Below are 14,452 nucleotides of genomic sequence, written 5' to 3'. Positions count from 1 at the left end.
AACTGGCTGGTTCTTGCTTTATAATTTGCTACCTCTGTCAGAGTTGTTTGTATGTCCTTAAAATGTGTAACAGCCTGTAGCGGGGCAGTTACCCTGCTCCTGAGAGAAAAGGCTAGGCTGATTGGGGAAGCAGCCACAGCTGGGGCCATGTCCCAATTAGGCCATAGCTGGCCCTATACAAGGGCTGTGAGCCAGGGGCTAAGTCACTCTCTTTAGTGGTGGAGAGAGAAGGACCTAGCTGCCTGGGAGCTAGGGTACCAGAGGTAGAGAAGTGCTGGGGAAAGGCAAGAGGAGCTGGGGAGCTCCAGCCTGGCAACTCCCCAGGCTGCAGGCCTTGTGCAAGGCCTAAAGAGAGGTACTGGGCTGTAGGGAAAGGCAGTAGGTCCAAACCCCCCTTGCTGGTGATGAATGGTTTACAGACTGCAGTCTGCCCCAGTGAGCGGGGGGTAGATGATGACTGGCAGTAGCCACTGAGGCAAGGTGGGGATAGAGGGTTGGGGGCTCCCCTGGGAGGGGAGACCCAGAGTGTGGGGGCACTGCCAGGGGGCAGCACCCCAAGGTAAAGGGGCACGGGGGTCGGGGAGGGACACGGGCCAGTGGTAGGCGAGACACCGGCTAGAAGGAGGCGCTCCATACTTTGGAGAGCTAATTCCCAAGACGACCAGTAGGAGATGCCGCGCTGGTGAGTTGTCGCTACGCTACACAGCTGTTAAAATTTCCATCAGACACTAGAGATGTAAGGAGCTTGCACAACAAGAACACCCAATCTTTTTCACATTATCCACTTTGGTATTCAGAAGACTTCCCGCAAGCCATTTCCATTCAGGTACTTGTAAATTGCACTCAATTTATGAAAAAAGTATAGCATCTAAGGATTTTCAATGATATGAAATGGTTTACTGCTGGCATAAATACCTCTAGCAAATGTACGATCAAGTTTGTTTTTCTAGTCATGGGATATTCTGTCAGAAAAGCTCTTAATACCAATTTGATGAACATCTGAAGACTATCTGGGAGTCAGGATTCTTGATGCAGAAGCAGCTGGAATAGATGAAGAAATGGAATTAGTTTATTTTCGCTGTCACTCATATCACTGTCTTCATCAAAAAACTCCTTGCTCCGTGACAATGATGCTGAAGACTAAGTAGAAGGAGAATGCACAGAAGAAAACAAATTTTGATGCAGACCAGTTTTCCTTTTCTTGGTGTTCGACTGCTATAATTTAGCTTTGACAAGTTTCTCCATTCAGCAAGTTTCTCCATTCTGTCTATGTCCCGTTCCTAGAAGTACAGAACTTGCACTTAGCTTGAACAGTTTTTCCATGTTCATATCTAGTAATTTTTTATAATACAATTGACTCTGGCTTTTCATGACTCTGCATAATGCATTATTCAGAGTAGCAGCTGTGTTAGTCTGTATCCGTAAAAAGAAAAGGAGTACTTTTGGATGCATCCGATGAAGTGAGCTGTAGCTCATGAAAGCTTATGCTCTAATAAATTTGTTAGTCTCTGTCAAGGTTCCTTCCCCACTCAGGTGTGGTACAGATGTGGTATAGATGTGGTACAGATGTGGGGACCTGCATGAAAAACCTCCTAAGCTTATCTTTACCAGCTTAGGTCAAAACTTCCCCAAGGTACAAAATATTCCACCCTTTGTCCTTGGATTGGCCGCTACCACCACCAAACAAATACTGGTTACTGGGGAAGAGCTGTTTGGAAACGTCTTTCCACCCAAATACTTCCCAAAACCTTGCATCCCACTTCCTGGACAAGGTTTGGTAAAAAGCCTCTCCAATTTGCCTAGGTGACTACAGACCCAGACCCTTGGATCTTAAGAACAATGAACAATCCTCCCAACACTTGCACCCCCCGTTTCCTGGGAAATGTTGGATAAAAAGCCTCACCAATTTGCATAGGTGACCACAGACCCAAACCCTTGGATCTGAGAACAATGAAAAAGCATTCAGTTTTCTTACAAGAAGACTTTTAATAGAAATAGAAGTAAATAGAAGTAAAGAAATCACCTCTGTAAAATCAGGATGGTAGATACCTTACAGGGTAATTAGATTCAAAACATAGAGAACCCCTCTAGGCAAAATCTTAAGTTACAAAAAAGATACACAGACAGAAATAGTTATTCTATTCAGCACAATTCTTTTCTCAGCCATTTAAAGAAATCATAATCTAACACATACCTAGCTAGATTACTTACTAAAAGTTCTAAGACTCCATTCCTGGTCTATCCCCGGCAGAAACAGCATATAGACAGACAGAGACCCTTTGTTTCTCTCCCTCCTCCCAGCTTTTGAAAGTATCTTGTCTCCTCATTGGTCATTTTGGTTAGGTGCCAGCGAGGTTACCTTTAGCTTCTTAACCCTTTACAGGTGAGAGGAGTTTTTCCTCTGGCCAGGAGGGATTTTAAAGGGGTTTACCCTTCCCTTTATATTTATGACAGTCTCTAAGGTTCCACAAGTACTCCTTTTCTTTGTTAATGTCACACTATGTCTAGCATGTTCTCTAGGTTGTAAAGTGTCTCTTGTATTTCAATCAACCAGGACCATTGGATAGCATGTCTACCTGCTGTCCAGCCACTCAAAATGTCTTTGGGCATGCTGCCCTCTCCCTTACAGACTCCTAGATCACATATAGGGGGAGGGGAGTAGGTGGCCTCTTCTCCCTGCAGCAAACACAGTAGATTCATAAGCAGCAGTGGGAGGAGAAACAGAGTATGAAAGGAGGGGCCTGTACAGAGATGTGATGTCACACACTCCTCATTAGCATAGAACTTTTCACATGATCAGCAAGGTTTGGCTGGGGTGTGTATGAGGGGGAGGATTAAGGGGATTGTTGCTGAGAGGGGGAGAAGTAAGGAGGTTTATTTACATGGTCATATAATGTGGGTTGTTTGCTTGTTGAGGTATAATAGCTGTGAAACTTTTGTTCAAGGGAGAGGCTACGATTACATTTTTTTTTTTGCGTTGGGGGGAGGAAGTTTAATGACTAACCTTCCTGTAACTCCCCCCACTCCCATCTGAGTTAATTTCTGTATGGTCATCTAATTAGATTGTAAACTCACTGGGGCAGGGACTGTCTTTTAACTTAGGCCATGTCTATATGTACAGCACTGCAGCAGCGCCTCTGTACCAATGCAGCTGTGCTGTTGCAGCACATCTGGTGAAGACGCTGTATCCTGACGGGAGAGCGCTCTCCTGTTGGCATAATAAAACCACCTCTGCTAGTGACAGAAGCTATTTTGGCAGGAGAAGCTCTCCCACCAACATAGTGCTGTGCACACGAGCCCTTATGCTGGTGTAACTTATGTCGCTCTGAGGGGTGGCTTTTTCACACCCCTGCGTGACATAAGTTATGCTGACATAGATGGTAGTGTAGACATAGCCTTATTTAATGTGCTTTGGAAACCGCCATGTATATTGATGCCTGGTATACAAAAAAGATATGCATACAATGTTTGTTCTAAAAGATACCAGCCAGTCAAAATGCCCAGTTTTCCATTATTTCACCTTTCCACCAACAGGTGGCATTAGCATGTAGTAAAGTGTGTGTTCAAGATATTTAAGTAGGGTTGTTAATAGTTGGCACCATCATGCAATCAAAAAGGTAGACCACCACCTACATCAGGGCATTCTTGCTGGAATATTTACCAGTATTTGACTGTGGTCAAATAATAGGTGGTCAATTGACTGATCAGTTGACGCTATTTGACTGGTCAGTTGACTGGCCTCCAAACCTGTGTGGCATACATTGAGCATATTCATCCTCAGCTCCTTATCCCAGCTGAACACTGTGGGGCATGTTTTGAAACAGGTGGACAGAAATGGGGCCATATGTATGTGGGGAGGTTTGGGGGACGGGCAGAGCTGAAGCTCTCCCTACATGCCCCACTGCACATCTGACCCCCTTATTTCTTCCCCACGCTCTCCTGAATTGCTCTCACCACCCCTTTCTTTCTAGACACAGCAGAAAGGTGGGTGGGGGAGAAAGCGGGCTCAGCCTGGTATACCTTCCCCAATCACGCAGTATTGGGTTCATTCCCCTGATCAGGAAGCAGTGGAGGGAATGGAGCACTGGAGCCCCCTCCCTGGGCCTGGTAGAGCAGACATGGGGAGAGACTGTGGGGAATGAGGGATATTTTTAGGAGAGAGGGGAGTGAGGGAAGAGGGTACCGAAGGCTCCACTTTCCTTCCCTGCATGTATATCATTGGAGGGGAAGGTGCCAAACTTTTCCCCCCTTATAATTCCCATCTAGGTCCAGGATTTTATTTAGTGTAAAAAAATGTATTCAGCTAAGATGATGATGATGATTCAGCCTGGTGATTAGAGATGGATGGGAACTTTCCACTGAAGTGTTTTTTGATGGAAAATGTAATTGCTCTAAAATCAAAATCTTCTGGAAAATTTTAACTTTTATTTTTTGCCAAAATATTTTGATTTTTCTATTGGGAAAAATCAAAACAGTCTAAAGAATGCCCTTTAGCTAAGCTTCATCCCCAATTTATCCCCTTCTAGGGTAACAAAAGTCCAAGCAAACAAGATTCTTCTGTCCCTCCTGCTCCTCTTCAGCCTGCCTTCCTGTTTCAATTCTCAGCCTCTTCTGATCTACCTTTGTCTTTCCTGCTCTATTGCAGAGAGCTGACTCCTAGACTGCTTTGCTTGGAGTCCAGTTCATACAGGCTACCACTCACTGCAATTCCCCGCTTCCTGCAGACCTTACTATGTGGCCTTCCACAAGAGCCTAACCTGATTCCTGTAGTTCATCTCAGAGTTCTCTCAGCCTTTTTTATGAGGTCCAGGTGTTCATTAGGCTATCCCTTGATCCCTTAGTCCCACCCACTCTGCTAATTATAGCGTAGGCAAGACTGGCCCTTTTCTCTATAAAGGGGCCTCTCGCCCTCTGACAGTGAAATACAGGGGGAAATGGAGCGAGTGAGAGTGGTTATGTGCCTGGGTACACTGAAAGAGTTTTTATTAGAAAAGAAGCATAACATAAAGGAAAGAAAAATACAATTTAGAAAAAATACATCTTAAAAGAGCTAAAGTAAGAATACTAGAAGAGAGAGCTGGCTATTAAGTGGTTAACCTGCTAAACAGCTCACTTCCAAGTCATTGGCATAAGAAGTCTATTTATATAGTAGTCAGTTATCAAATATTCTCAGAGAATGATAGTCTCTCAACAAGTCTCTTTTAATAAATAATGTAATAGTTATTTATAATAAAATGTAGAACACATTGATATGCGAACAGTCGCCTGGATTTATGTAATCAAATTTGGTTTTGAAAAATTATTTAGGCTATATTGTATATCACTGTCCAAATTATATTCATACAGATGTTAGTTTATACTGATTATTTGAGTAATGTAGCAATTGTAAAGGGAATAAAAATTTGTCACTGTCAACATTGTTGAATTCCAATCTTGTGATATTTCTTAACCATGAAGGATATACAGCACAGTATATTTTTCTGGGAATTTGGTATAATGTAAGTTGAAAATACAGATTTATTTCTTGTGTTTATCTTTAGCACTTTTAAAGGCTTGACATTTTTGGAAAATATATTTTAAAAGGTTTTTTTCCCCCATATTAGTGTACAATGACTTAGAACTTTTAGCCAGAGCCCCTCAAACTGATTTTTGTCATATTTCACAAATTAAACTGGGGAAAAAAAGATGAGGATCATTCTCTTCTGGCCTAACTTCACAGATGTCAATGAGGTTACACTGGCAGAGATTTCAGCCCTAAATCTCTAAAGAGACCATAGGTGATGCAGAAAGACTTGTCTGAGCTTCTAAATCACCCTCTTTCTTTTTGAGTCAGTACATGAGCCAATACACTAGCATGAGAATGAGGAAGATGCTGTGGTGGTGAGGTGACATCTTTTAGTTGTGTTGTGTAAGTTCTGGATGCTTATGCCTAATACCACATTCCTACTAGTTTTTGTGTTGATATTTATTTTATTTGTTTATTTGAAAGAGCAGGGATGTTTGCCTCAGTGCCCTATTCAAATTTCCATTTAGGTAATTCCTTACTTATAATTTCCCATCCATAGTTTCATTTGGATAAGATTCTTTGCTCTCATCTTGTTCAGTGCTGCTGTTGTAGAGCTGGCTGCATTTCATTAGTGTCTCAGGTGGTTCCTATATACTGACTTGTAAAGTCTTTTGGGGTAAAGTCTTTTCTGGATGAAAAATGAAATATAAAATTAAGCAGTTAGTCTTTAATCAGTTCCTTTACTAGTACACCAATCAGATGTGCCAAACTGATGCTGAAGACGGTTACACTTTTTGACTTTCAAAGAAGTATGTCTACCCTTATCTTGAAACACCCAACTCACAGCTTTTTAGGTTTATGGAGAAAGTATATTGGCTTATTATAGATCTTGGAGCTCAGTGGCCTGATCCTCCTCTCCATTACTTAAGTTTTATATCATTGCAACTGCAAAGGAGTCTCACTGGCAAAAAATTGCTTTAACATAATGGTGAACCAGGCCACAAGACCCCAGATTTTTCTAAGTCAGTGTGATTTACTAGAAGGCATCCTTTCACCCTTTCCTTATTATTTGTGGAAATGTGATCCTATTCAGCTGTTTCTAGAAATGTGGTGATGGCAACTCATAATTAAAGGACATTTTTAATTATCGGATAGAGGGCAATACAATAAGAACAAACCTAATATCTGCATTTACTCATTATTATAGGCGCTTGTGTGATTTCTAATCCAACCTTTATGTACACTTCATGACAAAAATGAAGTTAAAATATACTTAGGGTTTTACATAGATACATATCAACTTAAAATATCATATTACACTACTGTATTATTATTATTATTTATTAGCCATATATTTGAAAGTCAGGAAATGTACCTACAGGTTAAAAAAGACCAACTAAATATAGTAATCTAAAAGTTGCAGATAAGTCTCCAGCATGACTGTTACCTCTGTGCGCTCACCCTTACTCTTCTTTCTGCCCAGTGAAAGAAATGAAGTCTGTGATGATCCCTTTTGTACCTGTGGTGCAAAGTGGCTGGGATACCAGTCTAACTGGCCTCCTCAGGATCCCCTTGCCCCAGGGGAATCCCAGGATGGGATACCATTAGAGTCAGAGGTGGGCATAAAGTCACCTTTGCATATGCATACTCCCTTCTGGGCTAAGCTGACCATTGCTCTGGTATGGCCCATTATATGGCTCTGTCTTCTCTTTTTGTGTATGTAAAAAAGAATAATATAGTACTTTGTTGTAATGTGTTATTACCTTTCTGGCCTATATCGTGGTTTGGAACATACAACGTATGACGAATTGTGGGATATGTATGTATTCTCTGAGACTGTGAACCCTATGTATCTGTGCCAGACTGCCAACTCCATTTTGAATGTGCAGTCTTGCCTTCTCTGTTGGTCTGCTTGCCTCCATGTAGGGTCGTCCCTAGGGGGGTGCCGGGCCCGGGACATAGGTGCTGAGTTTCTAATCTGCTGGGGGGTGCTCTCCCTGGCTCCGCTAAGGCCCCACCCCTGCCCTGTTTCTTCCTTCCCAGCCTCTTCCACAACAAGTTCCGTTCCCTCCCCGAAGCATGCTGTGCCTCGCTCCTCCCCCCCCCGCCAGCACCTCCTGACACCACGGGCGAAACATCTGAGCCATGGTAGGTGCTGAGAGGGAGTGGGAGGCACTGAACAATAGGGCCTGTTGGCGGGCAGGAGGTGCTTGGGGGAGGGGGAGGTTCTGGCAAGGGGGCTCCTTGCCCACCTGCTGGTCTGCTGCTCGCCTCCCCATTCGCCTCTTCACCCTGCTCGCCTGCCCGCCGCCTCACCTCCCTGCCCACCTCCTGTGGGGCCCCCCAAAGTGCAGGGCCTGGGGCGGTTGCCCTGATTAGTCAATCCCCTAAGGAGGGCTCTGCCTCCTTGTTGGGTTGAGAATCCAGAGGCTGGTGGCAAAAGAATAACAGAAGTGTTCAAGTTAAGTGGTTTGACTACTGAAATGTAATTGTTCTGTACGATGTATGGACTCCCTATCCAGAGGAACTAATGTAGCAGCGGGGCGGTTGTCATGGTGGCAATGAAGTCACCTGGCAGAGGTTTTGTGCTCAAGTGCGGAAGCTGGCAAGAGTGTTACTTGACACAAGGGGCTGAAGATTTTAAAAAGGCAAACGCTGGTCTATTCAGGGGTCACTTTCTCCAGTCCAGGAAGGAGAGACCACTCCCCATATAACAGCTTGCATGAGGCACGCCAGAGAGAGTTTTTCAAGTATGAGGACAAGTGCAGATGAATCAAGCAGTTGAGTAGTTTTCAGTGGTAAAGTATTCTTTTTTAGAAGAAAATAATATGGTACTTATTGAATACATTTAGAGGTTCATTTGAACACAAAGAGCAGGGAATTAGGTAATGAATCTTCCATTATTGCTAATGGGGGTTTATTTAGTGTTGAGTTCTGTTGTGTTAATTTAGATGGAATAAATCGGCCCAAAGGGTCAAGAGTGTTGATATGATCCTGTTGCTGTCCAGGGTTGAGTATACAGAGACTTCAACTTGCTTAGTATCATGGCAAACACACCTTTAAAAATCCTTTTGCCCTTTATTAAAGATACGCTGGGGAGGGGGAGGAAAAATAGTTAAAGCATCTGAAATTTAAAGTATTAAGTAAAACTTTTATTTTAACAACATTCCTTGTTTCCTTTCGCTGGAGAGAGGTTTTAGAAAAGAAACCTCCTTTGCCTGACGGTCTCTTAAGTGGTATTAAAGATGGTAATAACTGTCCTTTGGGAGAAAAAGTTAGTTGAGATTGGCTGGAGCTTTTGTTTACATTAAAAACGCGATCCCGTTTCCTGCAAGACAAAACAGGGAGAGAAAAGAACGGCAAATATAAAAAATGCAGCTTCTGTCTCCAGTGTTGTTTCACTTGCAACCTCACTGCTGGAAAAACATAAGTATAGCACACTGTTTTATAAGCCCCTACAAAACTCACAAACTTGTACCAGGATTGGGCTATTTAAGACACTGCCTTCAGTTGCCTTTCTGATTACACAAGCTTACACCAGTGTTGCAAAATATGCAGTCTTGGTCAGCCTAGCCAAGCTCTTATTAGACCAAAGGAAAAACGGGAGAGAGAGGAAAGAGAAGAAATAAGATAGGGAAGGAAAGGATACATTGAGGTGTGTGTGTGGTGGGGAGGGAGAGACATTCTCACATCCCAGATTGTGTGTGGGATTTGGTTGGAGGTGGCAATGTCATCTGGGTTGTTCTTTCTGTGGCCCAGTCTGGTCAGGGTATCTCCTAATCGAGAGAAGCCACAATGGCATCACACTGGACCTCAGGGTCCCAGGAGACAGTGGAGGTGGCAGCCATGATGGTGAAGTTGGCTTCTTCCCCTTCTCTTGCCTTTTAGTCAGCAGATATCACAGTAGCCAGCTTTTCCCTACAAACTCTTTTTTTTTTGAGGACCCCAAAAGGTGAATACCAATATGAACATCCTCCAACTGTTTCCAATACTCCACTTCTCCCAGGACACTAGCCATCCTGCCTCTGTGACTTGCTCTTTGTATCTGCTCCCCTAAAAGGCATGAAAACCTCCCGGGCTGGTTGACATATAAGTTTCCCCAACTGGAGAATTACAGCAGCTTTACCACATTGCTCTCTAGACCATCACTGCCCATCTGATTTATGACGTACCCATGTAATGCTTAAATATATGGTATTTGCATGTGCGAATACATCAAGATAGAGTATCACATGCTGGGATTTGTAGTTAAGAGACATCTCAAGCTGCATTGTAGATCTCTAAGGCTGTATATTGGCCACTTGCCTCTCCCTGAGACTGTTACTCTTTTAATAGTGTTTGCTTTTCTTTAAAAAAATTACCTATGCCATTTGGATTTTTTTTTTGTGCTTTTGAGTTTTGGGTCTGAAATAAGTAATTTGAAAAATAGTGGTGTGCATGACAGATGTCCAGCTAAAAGACTGAGATTTAGATGGTTACAAATTATTTCTAATCAGGCTGTAATGTCCCCTTGCGTCCAATGTTCCATTGCTATGGAATAAACCTGTCATGTCCCATAGAAATGTTACATTTCAGTAACACCCCAGCCAAGAAGAACAAACCTTTTAGATCTATTTTTCAAACATTTCTACTCTTACACAAAAGGCTCTGTCCTGCAGAATGTATTCTTCTCAGAATGTTCTATTTCTCTATCAAGTAGAGATGCTGTTTGTCAGGCATCACCTTGCTGCCAAATTAATCCAAGTTAATGGTATAACTTAATTTGTCATGGTCTCATTCAAATATTCCCATTGTATTTTGTGTAGGAGAGCACAAAAACGCATCCTACATGCAACAGAATGCTGCAGTCCTTGGGATTTTTTTTAATGCAAGTTAGAGACAGAGAAACTTCAATCCATCACAGGAGTTGCATAGAATCATAGGACTGGAATGGACCTCGAGAGGTTATCTAGTCCTATGATTGCACTCATGGTAAAACTAAGTAATATTAGATCATTTCTGACAGGTGCTTGTCTAACCTGCTCTTAAAAATCTCCAATCATGGAAATTCCACAACCTCCCTAGGCAATTTATTTCAGTGCTTAACCACCCTGATAGTTAGGAAGTTTTTCCTAATCTCCAACCTAAACCTCCCTTCTGCAATTTAAGCCCATTGCTTCTTGTCCTATCCTCAGAGGTTAAGAACAACAATTTTTCTCCCTCCTCTTGTCACAACTTTTTACATACTTGAAAATGGTTATCATGTCCCCTCTCATTTTTCTCTCTTCCAGACTAAACAAACCCGTTTTTTTCAATCTTCCCTCATAAGTCACGTTTTCTAGACTTTTAATCATTTTTGTTGTTCTGGACTTTCTCCAATTTGTCCACATCTTTCCTGAAGTGTGGCACCCAGAACTGGACACAATTTTCCGGTTGAGGTCATATCAGTGCAGAATAGAGCAGAAGAATTACTTCTTGTGTCTTGCTTACAACACTCCTGCTGATACATCCCAGAATGATGTTTGCTTTTAGCAGAACTTTATGGAGTTTATTGCACAATTTCTAGTAGATGATTAAGATTTAAACTTTGAACCATTATTTTCACAATTGACACTAACTTTTCAGTAGTTATGTTATCTCACCAAAATCCTATGTACTTAATACTTAAGAGAATTACTTAATAAGATGCATATTAGAGATGGACTACCCTGTTCAGGCAAAGTAAGACATGAACCATTGCTTATCACCTGAATTGAACTGGAATTGGTTTTTTTTAATCCCTCACCTCCAATATACACCCTCTAGCTCACTCCCCAGCCATGTGCTTTACCTGAAGAGGGTTCAACATGTCTTGTAGAATCTCTGTTGGGCCCAGATGCTGCCCCTTTTAAATCTCCTACTACTCTAGGGCTTTCTTTGAGTCAGGCCGTAAAGTGCACACTGTGATTCAGAAGCCTTGGAAAAAAATCAAATCTTTTGTGGTGTGGAGCTCCCTTTCAAGATGTGCCATGCATTCTGGGGCATCATCACTAAGAGGGAAACAGGATAGCAATGTAGTTAAGTAGAGCAGCAGGTGCCAACTGAGAGAGTGCAGGGCCTTGCAGTCAGGCTAGTTGCTATAAATAAAGAGGGATATAGGAGGAGGCTGTGCTGCTGAAGAAGAGCTGCCACCAAAAGGATGAGTTTCCTTGATCGTTTGCCAAAGATCATGCAGCTGAAGAAATGATGAATGGATCATAGATCATGAGGAACCAAGGCCATTTGAGGAGGGAAGATTTTGGAAGGTGGTGGGAGGATTCTCACCTTATGTAAATCTTATTTAAGGCTGTGGAGTAAGGCAAACAGGACTCTCCTCCATTGCCTACCCAAGAAGAAAGATTGCTGAAAATACCTGAAGAGAGAAGGGAACTAATCTGAGGGGAAAGACATGGGTGAGTCCAGACTGAGACAGGGGTCCGGTCTGTAAGACGACATAACTGGAACTCTAAGCCACAGAAACTCAGCAACTTGCCTAAAACAACATTTAGGGTGAGAAATTATTTCTTGAAACCAGTCTCTTTAAGATCTTAAGCTTCGTATGCGTGTTTTGTTTTATTTGCTTGGTAAACTGCTTTGTTCTGTTTTCTATCCCTTATAAGCATGTAAAATCTGTCTCTTGTAGTTGTTAAACTCATTTCTTGTTAATAACATAACCCAGTTTGTGCAATCCATATCTGTGGGGGAGGGGAGAATCTGTGCATATCTCTCTTCACATTGAGGGAGAGAGCAAATTTTTATGAGCTTGCGCTGTGCAGATCTTTCTATACAGCGCAAGACAATATTATCTGGGGTTTACCTCTCCAAAGTGGGTGTGCATGTGAGTGCTGGGTGAATCCTCTCACACAGATCTGACTGCAGTCTGTGTCTGCAGCTGGGTGTGGTCTTGCCTGCGTATGTGCTGCAAAGGGGTGTGAGAGCCTGGCACAGCAACCCAGTGCAAGGGAAACCCAGGCTGGCAGGGCCAGACGGCTGAGTGGGACCCCAGCACATCAGGTGGCATTCCAGAAGGGGGGTCCAACCTGTCTCAGATATGTTCTGAAATGATTGGTAGTTTTTTAAATTTTGTTTTTCTAAAACAAAGCTTCAGTGCAAGAGAGAAGAATCTCAAAATAGTAAGAATGCAGTAAAGTTAAAAGTTGTATTTAGACAACTCTTTGTTAAAAGAATCAAGAACTTTAAGGCAACATTGATATGTGAAGTAAGGAATAGCTAGTGTTGGGATAGAAGTGCAAAGAGATGGGGAAAGGACTTGATTGATGGGCTCTTTGCTAACAAAATAATACATGAACATAATTCTCTCAAAAATTAGCTTTTATTTAGAAATAAGGTTGCTCAAATGCATTTCCTATTGATACAATCACTAGGAATCAAGGGAATCATTAGTTAATATGATCTTAGCATCCAGACCAACCTCATATTACATACTTCTCCACCCTAACATCTAAATACCCAGAAACATTCAGACTACTCAGCTCCACACAGAGCTCCATTTCAAATCCAAAATATAACCAACTACGGTGCACACATGTAGTTCCTCATAATTGCACTCAAATCCTCAAATTTAACTGAGACTTTAACTAGTTTAAGATCTATCCCCGACAGACGTGTGCAATGGTCTGTAATGTGTTAATTTTACATGAAAAAGTAACTATCTTCAAAGTCCATCTTTTCTCTAGGGCATTTGGGGAGTGCTTAGAGGAGACTAAATTAGAAGGGTTAGTATGAAATGTTTATGTGCCTTTTGGAGGGGAATTTCATTGTGTGTGGGGGGTGATTTATGGTTCTAATGTTGGCAAGTGGGTATTTATTATCTTTTTGTGTGGGAAGAGGAGTCTTTGTTAACTTTTTTTTTTAAATTAAGGGAGGACATCCAGGCGTAGATCATTTATTATTTATTTCTATTTATTAAATTAGCCAATAATGATGATGAGCAAACTATGTAGTTGCAATCCAGCTAGTAGGCAGCAGCACTGACAGTAGTTGATTATAGAGCTCCGATTTAAAAATAAATAAACATATAAATAAAATGGTGAATTGTCTAGCTGACTTCTCAAAACAGTTTATTTTTACAGGAGGCCCAAAACTGTAATAGCAGGTGCATTATAGGTCCTGATTCGGGGTTTCTTTTGGATAAAGCTGTACATAGAACTTTCAAAGCAGTTTCTTGAATTGTTTGGCTTTCTGTACAGCTGTCAGCTTGTTACTCATAACCATTAAAATTCACTAATTTCACTCCTACAGCCACCTGAAACCTAGGTAGAGGAAAAAATGAATTATGATCATTCTCTTTGAATGTGTCAAATGATATTGTGCTTGACACATTAAATAAAAAGTTGTCAGGACCACAAAAAGAACCTATTCTACATTAATGAAAAATAATAAAGAACTGAGAAAAGCATGGCTAGTTTAGCTTTTCACAGTGTGATGAGTTCTTTAAAGTGTATGACTCTCTTTGACTTAACTTTGTTGTTCTAGTTAACAATTAATAAAATACCCCCTTACTGGACTCTTCATAACTCCTGGACTTCTGTGTTGCAGTATTGCGAGCTCACAATTTAATTAATTTACTGTTTGTTTCTTAATGCCTCAGCTATTTAAATTGTGATTATGTAAAAATCTCAGCTTTATAATTAGAAAGAAAAGGCAAGTTTCTAGCCTTCATGTTTGTGGAGATGACTGAAAACATAACCTAAGTGCTCAAAACCCAAAAGGCAAACAAACAGTCCTGCCCCACAATTTATAATTCCATAATTTTCTTTTAAAGTCAGTCTTGTGATTTGCAGGTTGTGATGAGTCATGATTTTTGAATATTTTGAGTTGGCAATATTGATTTTATACTAATATGCTTGCTTCAGAAGCAGATTTGTCATGGAAATTAAGAACAGGAGGCCAATAGAGGACTGGCCTGCTAAAAAATGTGCAGAAGTG

At 41.6% G+C, this 14,452-nt stretch overlaps 1 protein-coding gene and 1 long non-coding RNA gene across 5 annotated transcripts in view; both read left to right on the top strand.

Annotated features, from left to right (window-relative positions):
* Positions 1 to 14,452, top strand: part of MCTP1 (multiple C2 and transmembrane domain containing 1) — a 449,620-nt gene that overhangs the window by 69,288 nt on the left and 365,880 nt on the right. The gene's annotated exons all lie outside the window — the stretch shown is intronic.
* LOC122465847 lies at positions 2,471 to 8,718 on the top strand. Its single transcript, XR_006290949.1, has 3 exons — positions 2,471 to 2,486; positions 8,288 to 8,294; positions 8,607 to 8,718. It is a non-coding gene; the product is annotated as an uncharacterized LOC122465847 (long non-coding RNA).

Source organism: Chelonia mydas, chromosome 5 (assembly GCF_015237465.2).
Source record: "Chelonia mydas isolate rCheMyd1 chromosome 5, rCheMyd1.pri.v2, whole genome shotgun sequence".
NCBI lineage: Eukaryota > Metazoa > Chordata > Testudines > Cheloniidae > Chelonia > Chelonia mydas.
This window is presented reverse-complemented; position numbering and strand designations above follow the sequence as displayed.